The sequence below is a fragment of the Balaenoptera borealis genome, assembly GCF_965194805.1.
Source record: "Balaenoptera borealis genome assembly, chromosome: 19".
In the NCBI taxonomy this organism is placed as follows: Eukaryota; Metazoa; Chordata; class Mammalia; order Artiodactyla; family Balaenopteridae; genus Balaenoptera; species Balaenoptera borealis.
In genome coordinates, this window is record NC_138878.1 from 1600611 (window position 1) to 1617676 (window position 17066).

Consider the following 17066-nt stretch of genomic DNA (forward strand, 5'->3'; position numbering starts at 1 on the left):
CACAGCTCTGGTTGTCACCAAATCTCATCTTCTTCGTCTCTAGCACAGAATCCAAATCAAAAGGAGACCCACACCCACCATTAGCCTGAATCCATCTGAATCCCACACACAACTGTTTGGGGAGACAGGGTGACCTGTAGGCCCCTCCTACTGCAGCCCAGCACGTCCCATTTTTCATACTTCAGTCTTTCTAATCTAAACGCACAATTACTGCCACGTCTGAATACACCCTGTCCTATAGCTCACTTCTTATCTTTATTTGTAAGCCCCAATACAAGTATTGAGAAATCAAACTTGACACTGCCGTGGCAAATGAAAAAATCAGAATCAACTGACTACATAGAAAGTAACCATAAGAAACACTGAAAACAGGTGAAACAACTACATTCTAGCTGGATCCTGAGGTCCACGTGGCTTCATCACTGAAGTCTACCAGAAATTTAAGGAAAAAAAATAACATCAAAATCACACAAACTGGGACTTCCCTGGTGGCGCAATGGTTAAGAATCTGCCTGCCAATGCAGGGGACACAGGTTCGAGCCCTGGTCCGGGAAGCTCCCACATGCCGCGGAGCAACTGGGCCCGTGAGCCACAACTACTGAGCCTGAGCTCTAGAGCCCATGCTCCACAACAACAGAAGCCACGGCAATGAGAAGCCCGCGCACCACAACAAAGAGTAGCCCCCGCTCGCCACAACTAGAGAAAGCCCATGCACGGCAACGAAGACCCAACACAGCCAAAAATAAATTAATTAATTAATTTTAAAAAATCACACAAACTCATTAAGAAAATAAAGAGAGGGAATGATCTCTTATCCACATTATGAGGCCTGTTACTCTGATACCAAAACCAGACAAAGATATTACAAGGAAACAACAGGCCAAGACCCCTCATGAGCACAGACACAAAATTCCTTAGCAAAATATGAGCAAATCATCTCCAGCAACATATGAAAATGATAGCACATAATTACCAAGTGAGGTTTGTCCCAGGAATGCAAGGTTGGTTTTACATTTGAAAATCAATCAACAAAATTCCCCAATTCAAGCGGAAAAAAGGAGACAATAAGATCCTCTCAAAAGATGCAGTGAAAGCTTTTCACAAAACTGAGCAACGAATTACGATAAAAACTCCAAGCCAATCAGAGATAGAATAAAACCTCCTCAACCCGATAAAGGGCATCCATGTAAAATCCAGAGCACACACAGGCCTTAATGGTGAGATACTGGACTTTCCCCGCTAATGTGAGGTACAAGGCAAGGGTATCCGCTTGCCTCACTTCTATTTTAATGCTGGAGGTCCAGGCCAGAGCAGAAGGGCAGAAACAGACAACACGGGAACACAGGTTGGAAAGGAAGAAGTAAAACTTCTACTCTCATGAACAACAAGGTCCTACTGCACAGCACAGGGAACTATGTTCAGTCTCCTGTGATAAACCAGAATGGAAAAGAATATGAAAAGAATATAAAAAAATGTACACATATGTATAACTGAACTACTTTGCTGTACAGCAGAAATTAACACAACATTGTAAATCAACTATACTTCAATTAAAAAAACAAACTTCTATTCTTGGGCAACGTGAATGCCTACCTAGATAACCCCAAGGAATTAAAAAGAAGAAATGACTAGAACGAGAATTGAGCTGGGTCTCAGGATAAAGGTCAATACTGAACATAGGTTGCATTCCTCTGTATAAGCACAAGCAACTGGAAATTGAAGAAGAAACTTAAATATCACTTACAACTGAATCTTAAAATGCTCAGAGAAATGTTAACAAAATGCGTGCTAGACCTGACGATGAAAACTACCAAGCATTACTGAGAGAAGTTACAGGAGACCCAAGTAAAAGGAGAGGCGGACTATGTTATGTTCATGGACCAGGAAAGTCAATACAGCAAGATGGCAACTCTTCCCAAACTGGCCCATAGATTCAACCCGATCCCAGGCAAGGACAAGCAGGTTGTTTTCGTAGAAACTGACAGAGCAATCCTGAAGTTTAAAGGGAAATACAAAGGATCTGTAATAGCCAAAACAGCTTTGAAAAAGAAGAACAAATTCAGAAGATGGTATTTAAGGCACACTATGAAGCCACAATAACCAAGACAGGGTGGTTATTAGTTCAAAGACAGATATCGAGGTCAGAGGAAGAGACACAGAAATAGACCCACATGTAAATAGTCAATTCATGTTCATAAAGGTACCCAAGTAATTTGCGGGGGGCAAGGACAGTCTTTTCAACAAACAATGCTGACACAAGGGCATATCCATATGAAAAACAAATATGAATCTCAAACTTTACTTCAGACCATACACAAGAATTATCTTGAAATGGACCATAGATCTAAACATAAAAGCTAAATTAATAAAACTTCTGGATGAAAACATAAGAAAAATTATTCATGACCTTGGGATAGACAAATAGTCCTTGGAGAGGACACAAAAAAAGCATGAACCATAACAAAAATTGATAAGTTAAACATCATTAACTTCTGTTCTCCAAAAGATATTATTAAGAAAATGAGACAGCAAGGCCAAGACTGGGAGAAAAATATTCACAAAACACGTATCTCATCAAGGATTTCTGTCCAGACTACATACAAAACCTCTCAAAACTCAGTTAATAAGAAAAATATCCCAATAAAAAATGAATCAAAGATTAATGTAGACACTTCATCAAAGATTGCTGATAGGCTCATGAAAAAATGCTCAAAATCATTAGTCACTAGGAAAATGAAAATTAAAACCACTACGTGTACCACTACACACCTATTAGAATGGCTAAAAAAAGTTTAAAACGGCTGACAGTACCAAGGGCTAGCGAGGATGGGGGGCAATGAGGCATGCGGGTGATCGTGTGAGGGGCACCCTCTCTGGGCTCATGCAGGCCTGGCCGTGGGGGACACCGAGAGTGGGCACCTCACTCACTCCAGCCTCCTCCCAGCCCTGACACCTGAACTCGGGCACCTTGCTGGTCCAAGTGCACAGGGAACAGCCACGCTGGAAAACACCTGGGCAGTTGCTTATGAAGCTAAGCCTACACTAGTCTAAGACCGAGCAATTCCACTCCCAGGTACGAGCCCAGAAGATGAAAATGGCAAGTGCACGTGGAGGCTTGTACATGGAGGTTCACAGCACCTTTATTCATCACAGCCCCAAACCAGAACGAACCCAAATGTCCATCAACACGGGAACACACACACATCCAAACAACCCACCACTGCCGACAACGAAGGGGGATAAACCTCCGCTAAACAACACTACACGGGTAGATCTCAGCAACGTTACGCCGTGAACGAAGCCCGACGCACAAAAGGTACACACTGGATGGTTCCGTTTACATGAAATTCTAGCTAATCTGTGAGAGGAAGCAGGTCAGGTGGGGGCGATATGACTGGGCTGATGAAAGTGATTTATCTCGATTGTGATGTTGGTTACACACATGCATAAATTTGTCCAAACTCATCAACGTGTAAAATTCAAAAGATTAAAAGTATTTAACATGAAAAAATTAAAATTAAAACATTAGAATTTAAAAGGACTCAGGAGAATCTTGGAGGGTTCCCACTGGCCGAGGATGGATTTGAGCATCAAAAACATAAAGACTGCAGTAGATTAAAGCAAAGCAGCCTACGAACAACCCTGGTGTCACAACCACACTAAAACACACGCGTGGGTTTTGGAGGGTGCTGGTTCATCAGGATGAATGCTTGGTCTCCCCCTCCCTGCTTTACTTACCAACATGATCCTGTATGAAGCAGGAAAGTCCTTCTCCGTAAAGAACCATCGCTAAGACACGCAGAAGGAACGATAGACAGTCAATCCCTGACGCAGCCTCGGACACAGGCTCACTGACCCGCCGCTGAAGCCCCCGGCGGAAGGCAAGTAGGGGCTCTTCCAGTGGACCGAGGGGCCCCGATGTCCCAGCCCAGCGGGCAAATCCACGCTGAGGTTCGCTTTAAGGACTTGGGTAGCAGGAGTGGGGTGGGCCGGAGAGGGAGGAATTGATGAAACAAAATTGCAAAATGTGGATAATTAATTGGCAGGGGCAGTGGAGGATTCATTTATACTATTTATTTCTGTGTGGGATTGAAAAAAGGGAGGGAAACAGCTGGGATGGGGAAGAGAGGCCACTCCATCTCTTTACACATTTTAATGAAACTCTAGCAGCCAGTGGAATAAGGAAGAAGAGGCGTCTTTTGACAAAATAAAGCCTGAATTATAAAGAGTAAACTCGACCAAAGCCGGGACCTAGCATGTTAATATTTACATAGTTACATCAGAACTATGCAATTTGGTGTTGCAACTGCTTTGCCAATTAGGGATTAGGAAGGCAGGACTTGAAGGTTACCGAACAACAGACAAAATGATTTATTATGCTGAGGTCACTGGAATAAAGTATAGATATGCTTAACTATTTCTGGAATTTCACCTACTCACTCTCACACAGGCCCAGGGCCAGACTGGAGCAGACAAGCCAGCACCATGGTCCACAGCCAGACGGCAAAGGCCGTGCGGCCAAAGCCGAATTCCTTTCAAGGACGATTTCATTCCTCTGCTAATAATGTCCTTCTGAGTGTTAAATGCATTTGCCCATCCAATAACCATAATCAATAGTTTTGAAATTTTCAGCCTGTGTTGTGGCGTTGGATGCATCAGCTGAGGTTCTATCTTCTGTGTGACTCTGGACAAACCTCTCAAATTCTCTGAGTTTGTCTTTTCTTTTTTTTTTTAATCTTTGTACTAGGGTTAACCTCTTGGAGAGCTTTGATGCGGATGGGGGTCCTAGTGAGGGCGACACTTAGCACAGGCCCGTGCAGGACACGCAGCAGGCATCCGGCCCATGAGGCGCGGGGACAAAACATCCACACCTTATCATGGGGCTTTTCCAGGACCTCAAAAGGCAAACACCTGGGTCTGAGGTCCAGGAAAGCCCAGCCCAGGCTGAGGCCACGTGGGTGCCACGGGAGACCACGTGGGCACTTCGGCCTCTGTCACCCGGACAGGGGTCCCCGCCCCCAAAGCCCCTAGGAGACATGGCAGAGGTCCACCCTCCAGCTCCTCTGCCCCGTGCCTTCTGCCCGCCAGGAGCCAAGTGGAGAGGGTGCGTGGGAACCATCTGTCCTCGCCCATGAGGTCCACCGGAGCTGTGGTGACTCACGCTTTCTGGCAGACTGGACGCTACCAGCCCCGCCAGCCCAGCTGAGCGCTCTGCGGATGCAGCACGGCGCCTGCCCCGGTGGGGGGGGGGGGGGGGGCGGGTCTCGCCTCCACTTCGGGGTTCAGGCCTGGGACACCCAGCCTCCTGCCACTGATGAGTTTTCAGGTGACCCTAGTAACTGACATCGGGCCGCGTCCCCCAGCCGCATGAGGTTCAGGGGAGCCCCTCGGCTTCCCTTCCCAGCCCTGTAGCTAGTGACGCCTCCCGAAAGGGCCGATGACTTCACCCCATGAAACGGAAACAAAGCTCAGAGGCACGAATGCGTTTATCATCTGCCGTTCCCGTGACTCGCACGAGGCAGAGGAAGGGGCCTGGAGCCCCTTGTCGAGCCCTGGAGAGAGCGCATGTCCACAGGCACCGCCAAGGAAGGACGGCCCCGGGCCTGCTCCACACCCTCGAGGACGGGGCTCGTCACCCACGTGGAGCCAGCTCTGCCGGTGGCTTCTCCCTCCAGAACCCCGTGTGGACGTGGGGGGCTCCGCAGCTCTGTCGGTGGGAGAGCCAGGCCCCCGGCGCCGTGAGCGGCCTCCCCAGAAGGGAGCCAAACTGCGAGCGACTTGGTCAGGACAGGCAAACCAGGCGGGCTCCCCCACGGTGCTCGGAACAGGCTGCGGGCGTGCACACCCCTCACGCACGGCCAGCTGCCTCCCCTCGCCCGCGCCCACTCTGACGTGTCCCAACTAACAAAGACCAGGGCTTGGGGAGTGGGGCGAAGCCTGCTTCCTCAAAGCGCTCCGCACGTGGGGGGAGGCGCTGGGAGCAGCGCACCTGCCCTGACATCCAGGCCCGCTGGCCGGCCAGCAGCTGCCCTGGCGGGTGGAGGCCGCCGGGCAGAGGACAGCTCCCGCGCCTGCGCCTCCAGCTCCACGGCGCCCCCCCCGCCACCGTGGATGGCATCCAGGCCCGGGCCCTGGTCCTGGCCCTGGCCCCCGGCAGTAGCAGGCGTCATGAATCTCTGCACACCGCGGGAGGGACTCTGCCAGAAACTTGGGTGTCTGGTTGCTTTGAGCAATTGGCTTGGAAAGGGAACCAGTGAACAAGAAAAAAAAAGGTGATTGCCAGCAGCCGGAGGGCATTCTCGCTATGCGCCACAGTGATAACGCACTGCGGGCGCCCGTGTGCCCGGCTTCGGGGCCAAGGGAACTTGCTCTGAAGGAGGACTGGGGTGGGGGTGCGGGGAGACAGGAGACAGGGCGGTAAGTTTTAACGGCTCCAGCCGAGCCAAGAGCTGACATGAAAGCACGGCTGTACCGCGCCCCCCAAGCCCCCCGAGCCCCCCGGCTTCTACAAACCTGATGCACATAAGCCTCTGCAGAGCCTTTCCTCCCTCCGTCTCTTTCCTTTTCACTCAGGACAACGTGGGGGCTGGGGGAACGTCATTACCATTCAACAGTTACCAGGGTCAGGAAACCTGCAAAGGCTCTGAAATGGAGAAAGTCCCGTCTGCCTCTCCGCCCTCACTGCCAGTGACGCTGCCAGCCCTGTGCCCGCAAGGGGGTGATCACGGCGCAGGGACTCTGGTCCACAGAGAGGCAGGTGCAGCAGCGGACGGCTCAGCCCACGTGTAAACCCGCAGACGTTCCTCACTGGTGCCTGCGTGTGGCGTTCTCTGAAACCTCTGAAACATGGGCGACATCTCCCTGTTTCCCTCATTGTTAACGAGTTACATAAAATCTCTGACATGCGTGCATTTTGTACTGTTTACAGTCCGAATTTTATCTTCTTTTTGAAATGATCCTTTTCCACTGGGGTCTCACTGCCAGGAAACGGCCGGGTGTGGCTGCGAGCCCAGATCAGCCCACTCGGCACAGAAGAAAACAGGACAGTGAACCTATCTGGTGCACCGATAATGGGCCGAACATCTGTGTTTCATTTACTCCGCACTCTTCAGACGAGGAAGCTGATGTTCAGCTTTACACAGAGATTAAGTGGAAAGTGAACCGAATGCAGACGGTGCTCTTCAGTCCATGACCGGCCCCGAAGCGGGCCCTCCGCCCCGCACGGCCGAACCCTGGGGCCTCCCTGCTGTCCCTTCCTGTGGCGGCTGGCGTGAGGCCCTAGCCCCAAGGCCTTCACCCCTCTGAGCCCGGCTGCGAACGGCCCTTGAGGAAAGTCCAAAGGCCTGAAGCACCGCCCAAGCCTCTGGAGAAGCCCCCCCACGCCCCCGCATACCCCGGAAGAAACACAGCACCTCTGAAAGCTCTAAGGCAACTTTTTAACACAGAGGTGCTGGTAACAGCCATCCACAGAGAAAAACATGTCTACAGGCGTGACTGTCGAGAAAAGAAAGACAGGAGGGAGGGAGGGAGGGAGGGAGGCCGGCCTCTCGCGGCCATTTGTCCATGGCCTGGGGATCTGGCTCCTGGTCTGCGGCAGAAACACACTGAGACTTTAGTTATTAGAACCCATCCTGCATTCTCGAAAAAGTCCCAAACTTTAGTGCTATAAACATCACCTAGGGGCGTGGCTTAGAATGCAGATTCCCAGTGCTGCCCTTAGGGATTCAGGATCTGACCTTCTCCGGGGGGCCCAGCAATCTGTATTTTCGATGAGCAGGCCCCGTCGTCTCTGAATCAGCCTAACCGGGGGCCCATCTGCCGTCCCCAGGACGGATAAAGAACTCCATGACCTTGGGTGGGAAAAAACTACATCTTCATTTAATGAACTGGAGCGTTTCCTTCAAGTGCAAACGTCGGCCTCGACGTGCGGGAGGACCTGCGGCACCTGGGCCTCTGCTGCCGGCGGGGTCGTCCGTGCTCAGCACTGCACCCAGGTCCAGGAGCCGCTGGGCGGCCACGCAGCTCTGCGAGGAGCTCACGCCTCCCTCGCCGGATTTGCTTTGTCGGGAATCTGTCCCACGATGGAGCTGGGCCCCGCTGTACGTCCAGAAGAGAGTTTTTATTTCACACGTTTAGAAGTCTTTACTCCGAGATGGGGTCCATGGCACCCGGGGGTTAGGGGCTCTGGTCTGAGCCAGGACCACCCGCAGCACAGCCGGGGAACGAAACTCCTGGGTGAGGGAACGGAAACCCCCCCGGGGGCTGCCGCTGGTACAGGTGCAGGGCGGTGCCCCTCCCCGACAGGAACGTGGCAGCACAGCGATGGGAGGGGTGGGAGCCGGCCCTGAACATGTGCTGTGTCCCTCTTCCTCTCATCCGGACCACTGTCTCTCAATCGTGATGCTGGGACAGGCGACCAGGTAACAAGACGCCATCCACAAAGGCCGGGTGCTCCTTAGAGAGAAGGAGATGCTCACCTTCGATCAGGGTGCAAAGGAGGGCAGAGGCCGCTGCACCCCAACCCACAGCCTGTCAGAGCCTGTCGGTGGGAGACTAGGGCCCAGAGAGGTCAAGGGGCTTCCTGGAGGTCACACAGCAGGAAGTTTCAAAGCTGGGCCTCTAACCAGGTTTCAGGCCCCCGAGTGTGCTGCCTCCCCCTTCACTAAGCGGCCTCCCGTCCACAGCAGGACAAGCGCAGAGCCTGCGGGACAGCCTCTGGGCTCACGGGGGCTTCCCTCCCTCTGACACCTGGCGGTGCTCCCGACGGACAGCGCTTGTCGAGGCTGGGAGACCGCTCCGGTGGCCAAGGACCCACAGGCACCGCTGCGCTCTCGGGCCAGACCGGCTCCGCACTCTCTTGGCCTCCGCTGCCCGAGGAGCCCGGCCTCAGCACAGCCCATGCCCCGGGCCGGGTCAACACTCGGGGAGGACAGTGGGCTGCACCCCGCCGAGGGCTTCCCGGCTGAGCCACCGCTGCTCAGACACACCTCACCGCAGCCACCCTCCACGAGTGGAGCTGGGTGACCCGGGTGGACCCAGACTCGTCCGCACTGAGGAAGGAGGGTGACGAAGACCCCCAGGACGTGAGGCAGCCGGTCCAGCCGTGGGGACTGGGCCTCCAGAAGCCGCATCTGGAGCGTGTGGCCTCCAGAAGCAGTGTCAGGTTCAAATCCCCGCTCTGCCACGCACTGGCTGTGTGACCTGGGGCCAGCGGCTTCACCCCTCTGCAACTCCGCTCTGCCTTCTGTGTCTGGCACACAGGAGGTGCTCAGTAAGTACCTGCTGGCTGGACAGAGTGCACACGTCGATGGCAACAGCCACAAATGTAACTGAACTACACAACCTTCAAAATGCTCCCCCTCCCAGCCCGCCTGACAACTTGGTAGGTTACTCACCCACTCCCAAGGCTCGGAGAGACAGGCTTCCCCTGGAGCTCAGCAGGGTCAAGGCCTTCCCGGGAAAGTCCCGCCTTCCCTGGGGTCCGATCAGCCTGAGTCCCCAGAGCCTCCCCGTGACTCAGGCGCCGGCTGTTCAGAGGACTTAGTCACTTCCCCAAGTTAAAAAGATTAAAGGGACAAAATAAGAATTCGTGGTGCTTTTTCTTCGATTCTCCCCTTCTTTAAAACGTTTAATTTCTTTCTTTCTTTGTTTTTCTTTTTTTGGCCATGCTGCATGGCATGGAGGATCTTAGTTCCCTGACCAGGGATCAAACTGGTGCCACCTGCAGTGGAAGCGCGGAGTCTTAACCATTGGACCGCCAAGAAAGTCCCTAAAATGTTTAATTTTTAAATGATGATAAATTCACAGGAAATTGGAAAGAAATGTGCAGGAGGTCCCGTACCCCCTTCCCCATTCCCATCTTCCCCGCAGTAACATCCTGCACAGGCGGAGGAGGGCATCAGAGCTGCCAGACCAGGAGGTCCGTACAGTCCTCATGCGTATTCAGGTCCTGCCAGCTCTACGAGCACATGTGTGCACGTGTGTGCACGTGTGTGCGTGTGAGCAGCTCTCCACTCACAGAGCTCGTTCCTTTTTATTGCCGACTAGTTTTCCATGGTGGTGAAGGACATCACAGTGGTTTCCAGTTTGGGGCTGTTAGAAATACAGCTGCAGTGACTGTTCTCGTGGGAAGATAGGTCTTCATTTCTCTGGGATAAGTGCCCCCAGAGTGTCATTGCCGGGTTGCTTGTTGAGTTTTAGAAGAAAGCGCAAAACCGTTTTTTCCAAGAGCTGCACCGTGTTGCATGCCCCCAGCGACAGACGAGACCCACCTTCTCTGCATCTTCCCGGCACTTGGTGTTATCACTGCTTGGACTGTAGCCGTGCTGGCAGGTGTGTGGTGGTATCTCACTGTGGTTTTCATTTGCATTTCCCCAACAGCTAATGACGTTGAACATCTTTTCATGCCCTATTTGCCACCCGTATCTCTCTTTGATGAAGTGTCTGTTCATGTCTTTTGCCCATTTTCTAACTGGGTTGTTTTTTACTGTTGGCTTTTGCGAGTTCTCTATGTTCTAGACCCAAGTCCTTTGTCAGCTCCGTGGTTTGCAACTGTCTTCCCCTAGCCTGGATCTCGTCTGTCCGTCTTCTCCACAGAGTCTGTCACTAAGCTGAAGCTTTTCATTTTGATCAAGCCCAGTTTATGGGTGTCAGTACATTTCTGACAACCCTTGGAGGGGCTGTGCTTTGCATGTCAGGTCTAAGAACTCTCTGCCTGGCCCAGGTCCTGAAGATTTTCTCCTATGTTTCTTTTTTCTAAAGTTTTGTCCTTTTCTGTTTTACATTCAAGTCCACGACCCAACTTGCGCTTACTTTAGTATGAGGTGCACGGTAGCTGGATGTCCAGCTGCTCCGGCACCAGTTGGTGAAAAGGCCGTGGTCCCTCTGCGGAGTGGCCTTTGCACTTTTATTGCCGGTCAGCTGGGCACGTCTGAGTGGGTCTGTTTCTGGGCCTTCTGTTCTGCCCCATTTTCTGTCCTCTATCCCTCCACTGACGCCACCCTGTCTTGATGGCTGCAGCTCTGTAGGTAAGTGTTAGCAACAGGTAGAGTAGTTCTTCCCACTTTAAAAATCTAGGTTCTTTGCCTTTCCACATAAATTTTAGAATAAATTTGTCCATGTCTACCAAAATCCATGCTGGGTTTTTACTTTCTCCTTTTTAAAAATAAGCATTTGCAATGATCTACATTCATGCAGGCATGTTTGCAAATCCCTGGCCAACGGTGCCCCAAACATTTTCCCAAAGTCTCAGTAAATGTGAACGCAACGTCCTTGGCCACCAGTGTTTACCACTTAGTAAGTGGCCTCCTGGGTGGCCCTCCTTTGGGCCAGTGTCCCCTGTCCCCTTGAGCTGGCCCCTCCCCCAGCAGATTCGCAAAACCAGGAACCTCTCCCAGCAGCGTGGCTGGTCCTGGGAGGAGCAGGTAGCAGGCTGGGAGGAAGCATTCCTTAGAAAAGTGGCTGGCCACCTGTGCTGCAGCAGTGTTCTGAGGGCTGTGAACGGCCAGCCTCACCCAGGGCTCCTGAGCCAGGAGGGCGGGGCAGGGCCCGAGAATCTGCATTTCCCAGGTGATGCCACTGCTGGCCTGGGGGCCCCACTTTGAGAACGCCTGCATTACATGATAGACTGCTGTTGCATTTTTAAGTAAAGACTGTATCGTTCATATTATTTAAAGGAAGGGTGGAGAAGTGAGGAAAATGCTTTCTTGCAAAATAAGTCTAATTTTAATCATATGTTGGCGACTCATAGAATCTTCCCTGAAGGAAAAATCACAGAGTGCAGGACACGTAACGTGAAAGCAGCTGTCGCATGTCACACGTGTGGCAGGACTCAAGTCACACGCACGGAGGGCTCTGTGGTATCAGTCCATGCATTCTCCTGTCGTCCACTCAGGGCTGGAAGGTTACCTGTTCCCCGAGCTGAGCCGGGTCGGAGCCGGGGACAGCCAGGCCCTTCTTACAGGAACAACTACGCACTACCTGTGTGGCATGATAACGCCCCAGAGACGTCAGGTCTTCGTCCCAGAACCTGTGATGTGACCCCACCTGGAGAAAGGGACTCTGTGGGTGTGATTGAGCTGAGGATCTTAAAGTGGGGAGATGACCCTGATTATCCGACTGGACCCTGAGTGCAGTCACAGGTGTCCTTAGAGATTTGGCACAGAGCCAGGGAAGAGGCCAGGTGACTACTGAGGCAGAGGCTGGAGTGATCCGACCACAAGCCCAGGACGCCTGAGCCACCAGAAGCTGAAAAGGCCGGAGGGACCCCGCACCCCCGGAGCTGCCAGCGGGAGCGCGGCCCTGCGACACCTCGATTCCAGCCCTGTGAAGGTGATCTGGGGTTTCTGGTCCTAGAGCTGTGAGAGGGCACGCTTGCTGCTGTAACTCCCCAGGTCCAGGGCGATTTGCCACAGCTGCCCCAGGACACTCACACCGCGTGTGGGCACCTGCATGTCTTATTTAATCCTTACGAGAGGCCGGTGAGGTGGCAGAGACCTCGGTCACCATTCGGCACAGGAGAAAACCTCTTTCTCTAAGCTCAGTCAAGTAACTGGCCCACAAACCCCAGCCTGCCTCCAGAGCCCCCCCGCCCCGCTACCCCCCACTTTCACCCACGTGCCCAGGGCCAAATTCCCCTCCCGCAGAGCAGAGCTCCCCAGGCTGCTCTTGGGCCACCACTTCTGTGGCCACAAGCCCATGCTAGGACATCCCCACCCAGGAGGGCAGATGCTATGAACTCAGCCTGTCCTAGAGTTTACCCCCAAGGCCTACAGCAGCTAGGGACCACGTCTTCAAGGAGGAAGCAAAATGAGAAGATGTCTTTTGGAGACAGTTGTCGTGCTCAGGGCATCTTTATTATACTGGGGCCACCAGACACTGGACCAGAGAATAGACAGGAAGGGGTATCAGTTAGGATGGAGCAGAAGTCCAGTGGCAGAACGGGGCCCGATGCCATCAGGGACCCAATTCCTCTCTTGCCACTCCACCATCCTTAGCGTGTGGCTTTTGTCTTCATGACACAAGATGGCTGCTGCACCTCTGAGCATCACATCTGCCTTCCAGACAGGAGGGGGAAGGGTAAACAGTGCTCGCAGGCTGAGTCTGTCCCTTCTAAGCAGGAAACTCATTGCTTCCCTAAAAGCCTTATGAGGAACACTCGGCTACCATCTCCTTGACCTGAGCTGCCACATGACCAGCCCTAACCACAAGGGAGCCTTGGAAGTATTTTTAACGGAGCCCACTGTCACCCCAGACAAGTCAGGGCTAAATCAGGAAGGGAGGAGAGAAGGGATGATGGCGTGTGCCAGAAAGCCCTGACCACACGGCTGCACGCGGGGCCATCAGTGGTTTAGACGCCAGCCTCTCTCAGGAGGTGACTGCCCCACCCGCCGGGACTCACGTGATTAGCACATCATGCTCTGTGTTCTTAAAGATCCTTATAACGTTTTTTCTGATTATGAAAATAATATATATTCACTGTAGATAAATTAGAAACTACAATGACGCATAAAAATAACCCAACCCCCCAGGAATAAATACTGGGACCATCTGGGGCTTGCGCACTCCCATTTGCCACCTTTGCACACTGCTATTTTAAGTGTGGCTTCGACTGAGTCATGCCCTAAACACAAGAAAAGGCAGTGAGGTCGAAACAAGTTTGCGGTTTCAGGTAAGATAATCCCGTCTTCATCCGGGATCCACCATCTGCTGACCCCGTGACCTTGGACAGCGTTTTGTTTTTTTATCTCTGGTGGCGTCTGTGTCCTCACCTGCAGAACAAGGACCAGGTATGGTGAAAAGCATAAACAGCGCGGGTCAAAGCCCTTGGAACAGGCGCATGGAGTCGATGGCAGTGCCAGTGCAGGTCAAGGGGGGCCCGCTTATCCTCCAAATGGTAAACTGGGATTTAGCTTTTTTGTTCGGTAGATTTGATTTTTCCAAGTGTATGAGGCTCGTGCAGATAGCTAAGACCCTTATCGGAACCGGTGCACAAATCCCTCCCCCAAAGCAGGAAGGGGTCTCTTCTTGGCTGTACGTTTGTGCCCCCAAATCCAGATCCCTGCCGCAGCGGACAAGCTGAAGCCCAGAGCCCTCTTCCGGCCGTGCCCTCTGTCCCCCCTGACAGCCCAGGAGGGGTGCGCCCTGCCCAGCAGCCTCGAGGCCCAGGGCCCCAGGAGCTCAGTCCAAGCCTCACGTTCAGCGACCCAGCTGCTCGCCACTCTTCTCCCCACTTGCAGGTGGGGGCCAGGCTGGGCCCCGCTGTCGGGAAGGGGCACTTCTTTGGTGTCACCCAGACAATCAGGGGCAGTGGGGTCCGCGTCGCAAGGCACAAGCCCGGCACGGAGCCCGCCGTCCGCCCCCCAGCCCTGTGGCCGAGCAGGAATGCCCTCACAGCAGGTCCCCACGTTCCTGGGGAGGCCAGAACCTCTGCCCAGGGGACCGCGGCGGCTGCGCAGAGCAAACGCATCCCTCGCTCATCCTGTCGCGGCCCCGCCTCGCCTCGCCCTTCACCCAGCAGACACAGTGGGGGCGGGGGGGGGGGCGGCCCACAGGGCTGGCCCTGGACGCGTCCCAAGAGCGGCCCTTTGCTGACCGCTTACAATAGGTCGGAGGCCACGACAGCCCTGCTGTATGGAGAAAACCGAGGGCCCGAGGTCATAGTGCAGCGTCCCACCAACACGCTGGGCTTCAAACCCAGCTTCCCAGACGCCTGGTCCCCTCTCCTCGCCTAGGGCATCGCCAATCCCGGGGAACCTGGCCACGCCACGACCAGCTGCCATGGGAACCGGCTCTAAGTAAAAAGAGCGTCTCTCAAGGTCCCCAAAGGCAGCAGCACCGCCAGCCCCACTGCAGGAGGTGGTCTGATGTGCGGGCGGCAACAGGCCGTTTGCTTCCCGGTTCCCTGCAGCTCCTTGGACCCCAGTGTCTCTCCTGGGGCCCCAGAGAGGCCAAGACAGGCGAGCACGTGAGACACAGGCCTACCTCTCCATCATGGCTGTACCAAGGTTGTCGAGAGGTTGGCACCTGCCCGGTGGGTCCTTCCCAGCTCACCTGGGCCCCTCATGAATAACACACTCAGGGTGAGCTCGCCAGGAAAGCCCAACCTGCACAGCTACCTATCCTGGTTGAAGGCCTCGGAGGGTCCACCTCGCTCGAGACCCACTGCTCTGATGCCCACCTCTGACGAAGCAGCTGTCTCTCCTGGAGGAGGTATTTGCCATGAGAGGCTTTTAACAGCCACATGAGGATTCTTAGCTGGCAGCTGCCGCTCACAATAGGAGAACATCTTTTCCACGCTGGTTGGCACGGAGGCAAAGGGACAACAGCCTGAAGAGAGCCCAGGAGGCCGGGCGCCAGGCTGGGTGACCTCGAGCAAGTCAGGTCCTGCAGGTGGAATCGCTCGTTCGTGACACAGACCCTGTGAGCAACCTGCGTCAGAACCACCTGGGGACACCCAGGGACACTCCCGGAGCGTCCTTCCCAGAACCAGAGGTTGAGAACCCAGGGGCTGGGGGAGCCCCCAGTTCAGCCCAACCGTGAACCAGAGGGGGCTCTCCAAGTGTGGACCCTGGACCAGCGGCAGCAGTGCCTCCTGGGAACGTGTGAGAGATGCAGGTTCCCAGGCCCGCCCGGGCCTGCTGAATCACACACCCCGCGCTGTTTTACCCCTGCCCTCCCCATGGGTTCTGGTAAGTGGCATCGCACTGGGTCATTCCAGAAGGGGCTGGAGTTGGACGTCCTGTGAAAGCCACTTCCCACCCTAAAACGTTAATGTTCCATGCGGTTTCTTCCTTGGAGGGTTTGCATTTCATAGCTGAGCAGTGAGGACAAAACAGGATTGTAAACAGGGGATCCAGGCCATGTGGTGTGTGCCTCAGGGACAATGTTTTTATAGCAGAGGGTTTTCTCAATTCGCCCCACGTGGGTGGCCACTGCTCGGGACACCTGCTCACACCCACCAGATGTTCGCAGGTAAGACGTGAACTCGCCGATGGAGCCCCCGTCCCGGGGGCTGGAATGGAACGCAACACCCACGTGGCCTGACGGGCCCAACGTCAGAGGCTTAGTCCCCAGCCTCGTATGAGGACCCCATGGTTATGCCCGGCCCACCCGGACGATTCACGAAACGCTCCATCTCCGTTCCCTGACGCAACCACACCTGCAAAGTCCTTCCGCCGTGTCGGGTCACATATCCGCCCTTCTGGGGATCAGGATGGGGGTGTCTTGGGGGCCACCTTCCAGCCCCTCACAGTCACCTCATCTCAAAACAGAAAGCCATAACCCGCCCTCATGGGCCTAAGAAGGCAGAGGCACGCGGGACACGCACCCGCCCGTGGGCCTGGCGAGGTCCACGTGGCAGGGGCGGCAGGGACCACGCTGAGGTCACCCTGCCACATGGAGAGCGGCAGCCACCTGGGGTCCCCTCTCCTGGCTGGCAGCGACCCCCTCGCCCCTGACTGCACAGGATAAACACCTCCCAGGCACTTAACCGGGACGGGAGCAGCCTCAGGCCAGCCTTGCCCACCTGCCTGCACGCCGCAGAGCAAAGGAAACCATGGGCGAGGAAGAGGTGGGGTGACACCCCAAGACAACCTCGTCAGCCCAGACAGGGACAGACTGACCACACCCTCCCCGCTCTGGTCACATTTGCTATCTGGGTTGCTTTTTAAGGGGAAAAGCTGACCTTTCAAGAGAAACGAATTAGGCCAATAAAGGAGACGCATAATTAAGGGGACACTGAAGGAAAGCGCTGGGACCTGGTGGCGAGCATCCAGACACCTGACCCCCCGAGATGGTACACGGGCTCCTCCTCCGGCCTCATCCGTGGGCGTCTGCTGTACCCCCTGTCCCTCCGTTGGAGGAATACTCCTCAGGAGCCCCATCTGCCAAGGACTGTCCGTTAATTACGAGCAGGGGAGGCACCGGGGGCAGGACGGAGCGGGGACGGGCTCGTAACGCCTCTGCAACGCGCTGACCTCAGAGGTGCGGGGCATGTGATGGGGGCTGGAAGCCGGCCCAGCGCTGGCGCCCATCCACGCCGCTCCCTCCGCGGGGACCCACCGGCC

General features: G+C 54.5%; 1 protein-coding gene across 2 annotated transcripts in view; it reads right to left on the reverse strand.

The window, feature by feature from the left end:
- The window catches only part of ZNF469 (zinc finger protein 469), a 284463-nt gene extending 271971 nt beyond the window's left edge, over positions 1-12492 (reverse strand). Inside the window, exons 1-2 of one of the 2 annotated variants that reach the window (XM_082368705.1) lie at positions 8988-12492; positions 7677-8097 (exon numbers count right to left, since the gene is read on the reverse strand). The gene's annotated coding sequence lies outside the window, so the exon portion shown is untranslated. Of the gene's footprint in view, positions 1-7676 lie in introns of both variants that reach the window. The other variant, XM_082368702.1, reaches the window with a different exon arrangement.
- Between the last annotated feature and the right edge of the window lie 4574 nt (positions 12493-17066).